The following is a 13768-nucleotide window of genomic DNA, read 5'->3' as shown; positions in this document are numbered from 1 at the left end:
ACTGGTCACATACTGCAAATTAGACAAATTTGGCAATGAGCAGACCATACGACTGTGCATTATTGAAGGCTGTCAGTCAGTGGAGTTCGTGCCAGAATACTAAAAGAACCTTATACACTGGAGAAGATACTACAATGGTCTGGGTGGAGGCCAGAGCCAAAGCACATGCCAGGCTAATGACAAATGGGAAAGCAAGGACAGTGAAACAGGCCAATCGCATGGCTGGGAATGTCAGAAAACATGTCAAAACACCGCCACCCGAGAAGCAGAAACAAGAAAGAACATGTTATCGCTGTGGGCTCTATTTCCCACATGCTGGCACCTGCCCAGTGATGGGTCACAAGTGCCAAATATGCAACAGGGAAAACCACTTTGTGAGCACCTGCATTAGTGGAAAATTCAAAAGTGAGCGAGGGAGACCAGCAAGACAACAGACAGCGACAAGCAGATATGCACTGCACATGGACATGCAAACCCACAGTCCGTCAGCTGAGTCGGATGGAGCAAATCCGCAAGAGGCAGCAGAATGGCTTTATCTGATGTCGGACGTACCAACAACTCCAGTAACTCTTGCAATTACTTATACTGTACAAAGTGTTCCAATTATTATTCATGTAATTATTCGACTGCCGGAGCACTGCTTTTTCACACTTGGCATTTTAGCCCTGCTTTGCCTTGTATTAGTCTTTCGTTTATGCCTACTAACTAGAAACCCACACGCAACATGGCGGCTCTGACGTTCTCCTGCGCTCATGACTGGGTGCTTTAACTGTGGTATCTAGCCCTCGCACCCTATCCACGATATTTTATCCAGGATCTGCCGGCAAATTGGTAAGGCCGCTCACTAGCACACTTACTCCACCTTCAGCATGCATTGTTCGTATGGGTTATTATACCTGATAGTTCCTTCCCCATAAAGGGCATTGTTAGCCCGCCGAGAGATTTCATCCATTTAAATTGTTTATCGTCCATCGTGTATCTTGATTTAATAAGGTGAGGAGTTAAACCGGTTGTTTTTAGCGCAGCACATTGCCATACCTATCCCTCACTTACCCCTATACCTTCTCCTTTAGATCGCTCCCAGAGGTTGCCATCCCAAGTGATTGGAACCCCCCCCTTGCCTCAGTCACTGTTCACCGGTTAGATCAGAGGTTAGCATATTATGTGTTCCACCGTCGCTATCCTTGGTTTAGCTTCATAACGGTAAAATGTTTCGCATAGGGCTACTTGTATTTTAGTTTTTAATTTTTTATTTAGTTGCGGACAGTGCTGTACGGCTATTGTGCGGTTTTATTATTGGGTTGGCACCCACGCTTGGTGCATGCAGTTTCACTTGTTTTACCTACTTAACGCTATCATATTGTTGCACTTGGTTTTAATAACGATATCATGTTATCGCATGGGGCCAGAGTTTACTTTCAGCGCTAAGTCTGCTGTGGACAATCCTCGCTACCCCTTTGAGGTCTAACGAGTCATTGGCAATCGTTCCTCATGCATAAAAAGTAAAGTAAAGTCCACATTTGTAAAGCGCACAATCACCCGTAAGGGTCTCTAGGCGCTGGGGGCCGTCGGGAAGATTAAGCGAGCTATTGCCCAGAGTCACATGGTGCTGGGCTAATCTGCCGCCGGGGCCGGGGATCGAACCGTGATCATGCTGTTACAGTTGCCTCAAATCAGCTGTGTCTCGCAAACCCACACCACTGGCAGGTGTGATCTTCACTGTCCCGCACAATCAATCACACCGCCCTTGACACGTTCTGTTCTTACCTGTTTTTTAGACTGGTATCCCGGAATTGCCTTAAGCAACAGTTAGGCAAAAACCGCAATTAGCACTGTCTTGTTGTTCGGCGTAAGGCATAGATTTTCATCTCGCTACCTTTTTAGCCACTAGGACTCTTCACAACTGCTCTACCCACTTGAACAGTCCACATGGTCTGTACACTGTATGTAGTTATCTGTATACGCCGTATTAGCCGTTGTCTAATCCTTCCTCCTTTCTCCTCATTTCTCACAGGCACCGTTTTACTCAGGCTTGTAAATGAATTGTCCTGATGATGATCATACTATTGTTTTGAAAGGATCGAAACGTCGTCGACCAATACAAACAGCATGCACATTAATCCTTTGTGTTAAAAGAAGTGCATTCACTGTTTCTACTAAGCTTGCTACAATTTAAATTCAACAAGCTACCCTTGTCTTGCCTGAAATTTTTTTTTTCTTTCTCTATATGTCATGTGTGTTTATAAGATGCAGGACTGTGTCCCACTAAATTAATGTGCTTTTCTTATTTGTTTCAATCTATTGCTACATTAAACCGAATGTCCGGCTGCACACTCCCAATATAGCACTATAGCAATATAGTCTATATTTATTGTTTATTTAATTTTGCTTTGTATAAGGACAACTGTTTTCTTACAAAAAAGGAGGCCAGAGTCACATTGCATGCCAGGCTAATGAAAAATGGGAAAGCAAGGACAGTGGAACAGGCCAATCGCTTGGCTGGGAATGTCAGAAAACATGGCAAAACACTGCCACCCCAGAAGCAGAAACAGAAAAGAACATGTTATCGCTCTGGGCTCTATTTCTCACATGCTGGGCCTGCCCAGTGATGGGTCACAAGTGCCAGATATGCAACAGGGAAAACCACTTTGTGAGCACCTGCATGAGTGGACAATTCAAAAGTGAGCGAGGGAGACCAGCAAGACAACAGACAGCGACAAGCAGATACGCACTGCACATGGACATGCAAACCCACAGTCCGTCAGCTGAGTCGGATGGAGCAAATCCGCAAGAGGCAGCAGAATGGGTGTATCTGATGTCGGACGTACCAACAGAAGGTTGCACACCAGAGCACATCCAGCTAGTGGACAAATAACAGATAAAGAAAACAGCGACGGTGAACATTGAGGTAGAAAATCACAGCACAAGCTTCATACTAGACATCATTTGCATGTCAGAATATGAAAAGATGAGACAGAAACCACCACTATCACAGTCCACTGTTAATGTCTTCACATGGGGCTCAAGAAAACCAGTGGTGAACTTGGGGAAGTTCAATTAGACAGTGACATACAAAGAAAGGTTGATAAAAGAGGAAATACATGTGCTACACGGAGACATCCCAGCACTGTGTCTACTAAGCAATGTCACCGCGTAAGTGATGGGTCTGCTAGCAATGACGAATCTCATGTTGGAATGACAGAACATTCTGAGAGAACACCCAACCATACTACAAGGACTGGGTAAACTGAGATACAAACAAATAACACTGCACATCAATGAATCACTCAAGCCAGTGGGTCAGCATCACAAAAGAGTGCCCATACACCTGCAACCACAATTGGAAGAGGAGATAAAAAGCCTACTGGTGCAAGACATTTTAGAGCCGGCAGATGGACTAACTCCATGGGTATCTCCGATAGTCACATCACCAAAGAAGAACACATAAAAATGTGCATCTGCAATGACATGAGAATCCCTAACACGGCAATTGAGAGGGAAAGACGCCCAAGACCTCACTTAAATGACATTATCAGCTGTCTTACTGGTGCATGCAGATTTTCAAAGTTAGACATATGTAAAGGATTGTGGATCAACTGGAGCTTGATCCACAATCAAGATACATCCCAACATTCTCTACTCACATGGGTCTTTTTCAATACAAGCGACTCAGCTTCAAAATATCATCAGCAGCAGAAATATTTCAAGAGACAGGTTATCCGGACAGTACAAAACAGCTTAAACTACAGCGATGATATCTTGGTATTCGGACGCTCAGATGAGGAGCACATCAATGTCCTATGACAGGTCTGAAGCCAATAAGAACAATCCGGCGTGACTCTAAATGAGGATAAGTGTGAGCTGGGGAAGGGAGAACTTGTGTTTTTTGGACACATATTTTCAAAAAAAGTAATGAGGCCAGATCCCAGCAAAGTGGAAACTCTGAAAAAAGCAAGACCTCCAGAAAAGGTAGCAGAAGTGAGGCCATTTCTTGGACTAGCGAGCTACTATGCTCAATACATAAAGGACTTTGCCACAGTGAGCATCCCACTTCGGGGCCTAACGAAGCAAGGCCAGAAACTCTGAACTGATGAATGCGACAGGGCGTTTGAGGCCATCAGGCACGCAGTCACAGCAATGGACCCTCTTGCATACTTCAATCCATAGCTGTGCACGGAGCTCACTGTTGACGCCAGCCTGGGGGGACTAGGAGCAATTCTAGCGCAACACATGCCGGGAAGAGACTCTCCCAGGCAAATTGTTGCATATGCAAGCAAGACCTTATCGGACATAGAAAGGGCATACTTGCAACCAGAGAAGGAACTCTTAGCAGTAGTATGAGAGTGTGAACACTACCACATGTTCATTTATGGAAAACCTTTCACCATTGTAACTGAACACCAAGCACTAGTAACAATATATGGAAACCCAAACGCAAACATACCACAGTGCATTGAAAGGTGGGGAATAGGACTCATGAACTAAGACTTCAAGATAGTGCCTAAACCTGGAAAGGAACACAACCTGGCTGACTACATGTCACAGCATTCTCTACCACAGGCACCAGAGAACACATCCATGGCAGAAGAGTACCTAAACTTTGTGTTAAGACAGAACACACCCGTCCCAATAACAAATGAAGAGCTGGAGTGAGAGGCAACTAGAGATCCTACACTTGAAGCAGTCAAAAGAACAACATTACAGCAAAGATGGAGACTTGTGAATAACATCAGCCCCAAGCGAGAAGAAGTAAGAAGGGAAGAAAGGCTAGTGTTCAAAAACAGACAAGAAGAGCAATCGGAAACTGAAAAAGGAATTATACTAAGAGGAACGAGGATAGTAATACCAAAAACGCTACAGTAGCAGACTGTGAACTTTGCGTATGAGTCCCACAGAGGCATAGTAGCAACAAAGAAGATGCTGCGGGAAAGAGTATGGTTCCTGGGGTTGGATAGACTGGTGGAAGACACAATATTGAACTGTCACCTATGCCAAATAACAGGAATGCTAGCAAAGCCAGAACAGCTACAGATGTCTGACCTTCCCGGGGCAGTGTGGACAACATTGGCAGCTGATTTCTATGGGACACTGGACACTGGGAACTACTTGCTAGTAGTAATTGATGAATACTCCAGGTTCCCCATAGTATGACGTGTCATCGACATCCGCCACAGCAACGTTGCTGATACTAGATGACATAGTTGCAGCATGGGGCTCCCCACAAATGATGTAGACAGACAATGGGCCACCCTTCTCTGGAGAGGAGTTTTGCAGATCCATGGCGTACCTGGGCATCCACGACAGGAAGGTAACGCCTCTGTGGCCACATGCAAATGGCATGGTGGAAAGATTCATGGGAAACGTCAATAAAGCAGTCCAAAGTGCCAAACTAGCACAGTTCTCTGTGGGCGAGGCACTCTGTCACATACTAAGAGACTACTGTAACACCCCGTCAAAGTTCCATGGGACGATGCCCACCAGAACTGGTGTTGGGAAGAACAAGCAGGACGAGATTGACCCCAGGTGGAGGCAAAAGAGCCACCAGAGCACAAAAGCATTGTCGCAAGAGTTCAAGAGGTGAAGGAAAAAATGAAACAATACGCAGATGCCCGGAGACATGCCACTCCATCCAAGCTGAAGCAAGGGGACTCAGTGCTGGTGAGTTAACGACACGCAAGGAAATCGGACAGCATTTTCTCAAGTAAACCACTAACAATACTAAATGTCAAGTGGCCCATGACAACAGCTGCATCAGGCCCCTACCGGATCATCAGAAATAGCTCACATTTCAAGGGACTAAGGACATCAGATGAGGATGAAGGAGAGGGAGCTCCTAAGAGCAATGCAAAACATGTCGAAGGGGAAGTCATGGACAGCATGGAAGAAAGGTCACACAGCTGTGAGAGACGAGACCTAGTGGATTGGATACCAAATGAAGGAGCAGAAGTGCAATGCCCAAAGAGAGTGAGCCAAAGGCCAAAGAGACTTATTGAGTAAATATAGTGGTGGAGGCAGCAAACAAACACCACCAGCAGCAAAGAGCAAACAAGGAGCAAACAAGGACAGTGATTATAGTGTTTCTTTCTGTCCCATGTCCTGCCAGTGTATTTTCTTATCTCTCTCTCTCTCTTTTTTCTTTTCTTTTCTGTTCTTTTCTTTCCACAAAAGGGGGACATATCATGATGTGAGGCAGAGGGCACTAGGACCCTGCACATGAACTACAGATGGGACCAGCCACCGGACATCTCTTCGGGTCACGGAAGGGGATGGGGCATTCGTAATAGACCAGGGACCAGAGAAGACGTGCCTACGAGCACGGTTCGGAAGCTGCAAATAAACAGAGAGAAAATCCCTACCTGTTTCCTTGTGTTCCTTATGGTCAGGGGCACTCTGAAGACACGACAATGACAATGAGTACAGTATAGGGCAGTACGAGTTAATTTGAGCAGAAGGCATGTGAGTCTGTTAGTTGGATTGAATAGGGGAATGGAGGGCTAGAAGAGGGAAGAAAACTATAAGTGTTAATTGGGAGATCATAGTAGAAAGTTGAGGTCTGGGATAAGTAAAGGAGAGATGGAGGAGGCAAGAGTCTGTAGAAAGGTATTGGGAAGAAAGAGAATCAGAGTAGAAAATTATGGTTTGGGATGAGTCAAAGGAGAGATAACATGAGTGAGAATTTAGTAGGGTTGTTTTGGAGATCACAGTAGTAAACTAATGTTTTAGGTGAGCCAGGAGGTGTGGAGGACAGAGGAGTCTAGGAAGGGTTATTTTGGAGATGATAGTATTAGGAAGGGTTTGGGATGAGACAGAGTGAGTGAAGATAGAGGATAGCTTGATAGAGGTGTAGGGTGATAGGAGGACAGAGTAAAGCTTTGGAGAGTATTTTTCTTTCCTTGTACAATAAGACTAAAATAATAAATATATAGATACATGGTATTTGACTAGTACAGGGGTTGAGATGTTTTTTGGAGAAGAGTATGTGGTGTATAAGAGGGAATCGACAAGAGTTATGCGTGTTTGTGTTAAATTTCATCACTCGAATAGGTAATGTGTGTGGTGGTGTGCTGTGAAAGGATTGTATGGTAGTGAGGAATTGGTAAAAAGAGGGGGTGTGTAGATGGATGGTGTTATGGAAGGCTGAGTATAGGTTTTGTCATGATAAAAGAGGATCTGTAAGGAGCAAGCAGAGGATAGAACTGGTGTTTTCTTTGAACAGGGAGTGTGTGTCTGGATGCATTATTGTTATGTGTAATGTGACTTTGTGTTGTGTTGGTGACGTGTGGATGTGTTAGTGGTATAGGACAGAGTTGTGTTATGTGTGAGAATGCAGGTGCCATTGTGTGTTTAGCTGGGGTGGAATTGTGTGTAGGTGCGATTTGTGGGGTTTTGTAGTGGTTTGTAGTGGTTGTGCAGTGGTTCAATACAGATTGAAATCTGTATGAGGTTTGATTGTGATACTTGAGTAGAATTCCCCTGCTGATATTGTGTTTGGATGTTGGTGGATGTGGAGGGCTTAAGATGGTAGCTCCTTATTGAAAATTGGGCAGCATCTCTGACCCTAAGCCTGACTCGAACAGGCCCAAACAGGCAACTAACCTTGTCCTCTCCACCCAGCCCAAACAGGCATCTGTCCTTGTCCTCTCCGCCCATAGCCTTGACGGCCGGGCGGAGACACCCTGAGCCCTATGCTTAAAATAGTCCTATTGGTCAGTGGGGCACTAACCCTAACCAATCACAACCCTAACCCTAAACCTAGAGCCAATTGGAGACCTGGCCCCATTAACCAATCATAGCCCACAGCCAATCAAAGTCAAAGCCTGTGGTGATGTGATAAACTGATTCGTTTAGCCAACGCGTCTCGTCTCTGTCGAGACTTCTTCAGGACTAAAAATTCAATATTTGTGGTTCAATTGTAAGTTCAGCAACACAAATAAATAAAGTGCCAATACGTCAACGTTCGAGCACAGACGTCTTTGATTGCTGCTGGCCACCCTGCCTTACTCTTGTTACTTGTTTCCTGTACATCAAATTCAGATTACTATTGGCACTTTATTTGTGTCGCTGAACTTTCTTTTGTGTGAGTGGGATACAATTGAACCACAAATATTGAATTTTGAGCCCTAAAGAAGTATCGACATGAAACGAAACGCTTTGGCTAAAAGAATCAGTTTGTGATCATTGGATTTTAAACGTCTGAATATATTAAATCATTAAAGAACATTTATTTTGACTACAAGTGAATTTTGGACCTGCTTCTTCTACTATTCTCCAAGGACATGTTGTGCATCAATGAACTATAATGTGATTCTCCAAATGATGGGTGCTAATTCCACTTTTTGTCTTTGATTGAATTTGGGTTTTACCCAATAGGAAGTAAAGAGGGGTGTACTTCCCGGTTTGTCAAGCACCATCACAACACTATTAGGCCACTATAAGTAATAGGTGCAGGACTTTTGCCTCAACCCTTTGTGTGTTTTGCTGTTGTAATCACATCACTACCACTAAAGATTTCAACTCTCTGTCTAGCACACAGATGCCCTGTGTTTGGGAACACAAGTTCAACAAAGTTTTTGAAGACCGTCTAGGCAAAATTACTAATTTTCAACACTGTATTAAAGTTAAAGCAAATGCTAGTACTGTCAAACACAGATTACGTAATGTTTCTTTAAGCATTAGAAGTGATTTTTCTAAACATTTACAAACTTTCTGTGAAAAGGTTGCGTCCACTCTCTAGCTTTCACCCATAGTTTTAGCTAAGAAAAGGTCTGGGGACTTGAGGATGTTTGTCGACTTGAGGAGCATCAAAGGAGCCACCTGGGTCGATGGTTTTCCCCTCCCACGTATTGAGGATCTCATTGCTAAGGTAGGGTCCTCTTCATGTTATACTAAACTTGACCTCAAGGCTGCCTACCATCAGGTCGAGCTACATCCTCAGTCCTGACACCACACAGCCTTCGTCACTGCTTATGGTGTTTTCCAGTTTTGCCACCTACCTTTTGGTCTGGCCTTGGCGGCCGCTGTCTTTCAGAAACTTATGACGGAAATTTGGCGTCATATCCCTCACGTTGTGGTATTCCAAGATGACATTCTCATCTTTACCAAAACTGAAGCCAAACATGATTCAGTAATTGATCAAGTTTTTAGTGTGTTGGAGTCCAGAGGAGTTACCCTACAGAAAAGCAAGTGCACCTTCAAAGTAGTAGAGATTGAATACTTAGGTCACATCATCTCGGAGCATGGCATAAAACCCAGACCGGGCCTAATCAAGAGCATCATAGAAGTGCCCGCTCCACAAACTAAGGAACAACTTATGTCTTTCCGTGGTCTTTGTGAGTTTTATGCAAAATTCATGAAGGATTTTTCAAAAAATACAGAGTGTTTCAGAGCACTACTTAAGAAAGGGGAAACTTAGATACATGGTCAGAGGAATGTGAGAAAGGTTTCCAATCCATTAAGGATCACATTGTTAAAGCTCCAGCTTTGCAAGCCTTTGTGGAGGGTAGGCAAACTGTTGTCACAGTTGATGCCTGCGAGTATGGTCTGGGTGCTGTTCTATCGCAATATGCTGAAGGAAGAGAGTACACTGTGGGATTTGCCTCCAGGAGTCTTCATCCTTTTGAACGGAAGTACTCCGTAATTGAGAAAGAGCTGTTGGCTTGTGTCTGGAGTGTCGAGAAGTTCAAGTCCTACTTGTGGGGCAGATCTTTTGTTCTCAAGACTGACCATCGGCCTTTGGTTGATATCTTGTCTTGGAAAAATGTTAAATGAACTACTGCTCGCTTGGCAAGATTGTCTACGAAACTACTGGAGTATACATTTAGTGTAGAATACATCCCTGGAGGAAGGGATAGTAGAGCAGACTGTTTATCTAGGCTCCCCATTCCTGACACAGATGAGCAAGATTGGGAAACTGCTTGTCATTTGCAGAAGATTGGGTGACTGAAGTTGATAAGGATGCTGTGCTCAGGGAAGTTGATATGCTGAATCATTTTGTCCACCATAAGCGTGGAAGGGTATACTCAGATGTGAGTCCCTTGCTCATTACACCATCAGGATTCAAGCAAGCCGGGCCAATGACGCCTGAAATGGCAGAAACCGGTCCCCGGAAGCTTGTTTCCTTCCCAGTATAAGAATTGGCTTGGTAGTTTGGTTTGCCCTGTTCCCATCATGCACTGGGACAGGAACAGACTAATTTGCATATAGCCAAGTTCTGAGCTGGGATGGTGCAGTGAGCTAAAAAACGGTGATGGATCAAGCCCTGATCTTTGGACTGGGTAAGAGTGGTCTGCTTAATTCAGGCACTCTGTTCATCACCACCCCCTTTTCTGAATCATTTTGTCCACCATAAGCGTGGAAGGGTATACTCAGATGTGAGTCCCTTGCTCATTGCACCATCAGGAATCAAGCAAGCCGGGCCGACGACGCCTGAAATGGCAGAAACCGGTCCCCGGAAGCTTGTTTCCTTCCCAGTATAAGAATTGGCTTTGTAGTTTGGTTTGCCCTGTTCCCATCATGCACTGGGACAGGAACAGACTAATTTGCATATAGCCAAGTTCTGAGCTGGGATGGTGCAGTGAGCTAAAAAACGGTGATGGATCAAGCCCTGATCTTTGGACTGGGGTAAGAGTGGTCTGCTTAATTCAGGCACTCTGTTCATCACCACCCCCTTTTCTGAATCACGAAAGGTTGGCAGAAAGAGAAGTGTCTTTCTCCAGATGTTTTGGAAGGTCAGCGATGAGCTTTTGGTAAAGGTGAAAATCATTTTAGCTGCTCATTTTGGTCACCTTGGTGCAACCATCACTAAGAGAAAGGTCAGAACTGATTTCTGGTGGCCGAGGATGGACACCCAGTTTGATAAGTTGGTAAAACAATGTGTACGATGCAATGCTAGTGACAAAGGTATAGTACTAGAAGATGTTGTTGAATCTCCTGTACCTCCGCCTGGGAGAGCCTGGCAGAAGTTAGGTATGGATTTTCTTGGGCCTTTTCATGTTCTTCCTACCAACTCAGGATATTTTTTGGTTCTTTTTGACCATCTGTTCAGATGGGATGAAGTTGAACCCTTCAGTATTCCTAATTTCAAAAGTGTCATCACTGCCTGAATAAGATTTTTCTCAGGTAAGGTTATCCTGAGGAAATTCTGACAGATAACGGTGTCCAATTTGTCTAGCAAGAGATTAACTCCTTTTTGCGTTCTTGTGGCATTAAACACACCAGAACACCCCTTTATCATCCACAAAGCAATGGCAAGACTGAAAGATTCAATAGAGTTGTTGTAGAGTGTGTTAAAGCAGCTTTCAGCAGAGATTAGCATGAAAACTGCAATGTCATTTGGAGTGTTTACTAGCATCCTACCCTGAGTGTTTTGTGAGTGGCAGTTACTACTTGTGCCTGGGCTGTGCCAGCTGGGATGGCTCTCTGTACCCCTTGAATAAACACTACTTCAACTTCTACTACTGTGTCCTCCACTTTGTATTGAAGCCCTAATCCCTAAATCAAATAGAAAACCCTAGCCCTAGTAGCCAATCAGAACCCTAGCCCAAACAGCCTATGCAGCAACCCCTCTGACAACAAGAGGCACCTACAAAAACTCTCAGCATTTGTAGCTCACGTAGTGCCAAGCTTTTAGTAGACATCTTCAAATGTATTACACCACATCCATGCCATCTGAGCACACTCATAAGCACGTAATACATCAGACCAGAAGATGATTAGTAGTAAAGTAATTACACTAGTAGGGCTTTGCAGCATGAAAGATTGTTAAACTAAAGAAGAAAAGACAATTATTAGTACAGCCAAAAGATTTCACCCGCCCCAGCAGCAAAGGGCTATGTTACACCACATCCACCCTTGCACGTTTAAATCTAATTAAAAACCCCTCCACAGCAGCACCCTTGCAAACTTTTCGCTTTATCCTTAAAAGATCCTGACACACATAATCAAATTTTACATCCTCCACCTACCCAAAGAACAACTTACATGTCTAAAGTTTCAAAGGAAGTGATGCAAGACAAACAAAAACAAGCATTGGAAATGCATTGGTTTCGGAAATGAATAAATGCACATCTTGCACTGGGCAAAAAAGACTATGTATAATTTAATGTATCAAAGAATGTCATATCAAACATATATTTATGCACCGGGTATGAATACTACTGGTGCTGAAGAGAGCCAGAAAAAGATGAAGTTAACATTTGAAAACAGTGAGCCAAAAATATGAACTGAAATAAAGGTCAAACAGCATCAGTGCTATGCCGAAGCATGACGGAATCAGCCCCATGCTCTAACCAACAATGCAAGAGAGCTGGAAAAAGCTGAAAGTGGCAATAGAAAGTAGGGAGGGTTACCCGAGGGAACAGCTCAAAAGTGATCTGCGCTGTGCCAAAACTAGACGGACTCTGCCCCATGCTCTCACCAAACACGCAAGAAAGCTGGGATATGATGAAAGTGACATTTAAAAGAAGTGAGGGTTATCGAAGGGAACAGTGAGATAAAAATTTGAGCTACAATTAAGCTAAAACGAGCTCACTAAGGGGTGTCAGTAATGCATGACACATATTGTAAGACAACTCATTCTAATTTTTTTTAAAGAATTTTGTGCTGTGCTTTCGCAAAAGATTTAAATGAAGTCTCTTATCATAATAATCTGCCTCATGTGCAAACAAACACATTTCCACGCAAACCTTACGAAGAAAAGTAAACAAAGGGAAGATCGAAAAACAAACAATAGGAAAGAACTTTTTTATGTATCCCTGAATGCATATAAACAATCTGTACGTCAACACATTCCATAAAATAATATCAGGGGAAACCAGTATCACAGGAGTGGAGAGGATTTGGTGGAGCGGCCAGAGCTGCTAAATCGAGAGCTGAGGATCCCGGTTCGAGTCTCGTCGGTGCAACATCCTATGACTCTGGCCAAATCACTTAATCTCCCTGTGTGATAAATTGCAATATATAAATCTGAGGCAAGACGAAAACGCAGAAAGAGACATATTTTTATAAAAATATTTTTCCACCAAAGCGGATGTTAACAGTGGTTCGGCTGCTGGAAACGTGTAAGAGAAGCAGAGGAGGCCCAAGCATTGGTAAATGCAGACAAATATGCTACAGCCTAGAGAAATGGAGGAAAAGTAAGTGGCAAGCTCAGGAACCAATGACAAGTTAGGAAAGTGAGGAAGAAGGATCTAAACCACTTCAAAGATTTATATTAAAAACAGTAGATTTCACACGGCTCATATCTGCCAGGAATCCCTCTGCGAATTCCTTGCAAGCAAAGGAAGGGTCATAAACTTGCAATTATGATCACATTTACCTCTATGAAATGTTTTGATTTAGTGACCGACAGCAAAGGTTCAGATTAGTGTTATTAGTAGCCTATACTCTTGCATTTCAGTTTGGAGGAAAATTTAATTTGTTGCAGTGTCTCTTGCAGTCCTGGGCCTATAGCTCTCATTTCTTTATGTCAAAGATGAGGAGAAACCTATCATGAAAAAAGAACAGAGAATTCTCCACAACAAAGTAAACAAATTAGAGAAGCACGTGGGCAAAGACAGTGCCCTTCCCACGCAGGCCAGCATTATGTTTCTGCCTTCCATCTAGTTCCATCGGCTACTCTGTCTACATCAACGTTTTTAAATCTATTGGAAACTCGCAGGCACAGCAGTGAGAATATAGGCAAGAGATTAAAAGCTGAACATACCATTACCGAGCCGTGACTACACATGTATACATCCTATTACAGACAGCAAAGAATCGTGTTTCCACA

The 13768-nt window shown here is 43.7% G+C and overlaps 1 protein-coding gene across 7 annotated transcripts in view; it reads right to left on the bottom strand.

Moving 5' to 3' along the window:
* The window catches only part of RIMS1 (regulating synaptic membrane exocytosis 1), a 2308950-nt gene that overhangs the window by 1118777 nt on the left and 1176405 nt on the right, over window positions 1–13768 (bottom strand). The gene's annotated exons all lie outside the window — the stretch shown is intronic.

Source organism: Lissotriton helveticus, chromosome 6 (genome assembly GCF_964261635.1).
Source record: "Lissotriton helveticus chromosome 6, aLisHel1.1, whole genome shotgun sequence".
In the NCBI taxonomy this organism is placed as follows: Eukaryota; Metazoa; Chordata; class Amphibia; order Caudata; family Salamandridae; genus Lissotriton; species Lissotriton helveticus.
This window is presented reverse-complemented; position numbering and strand designations above follow the sequence as displayed.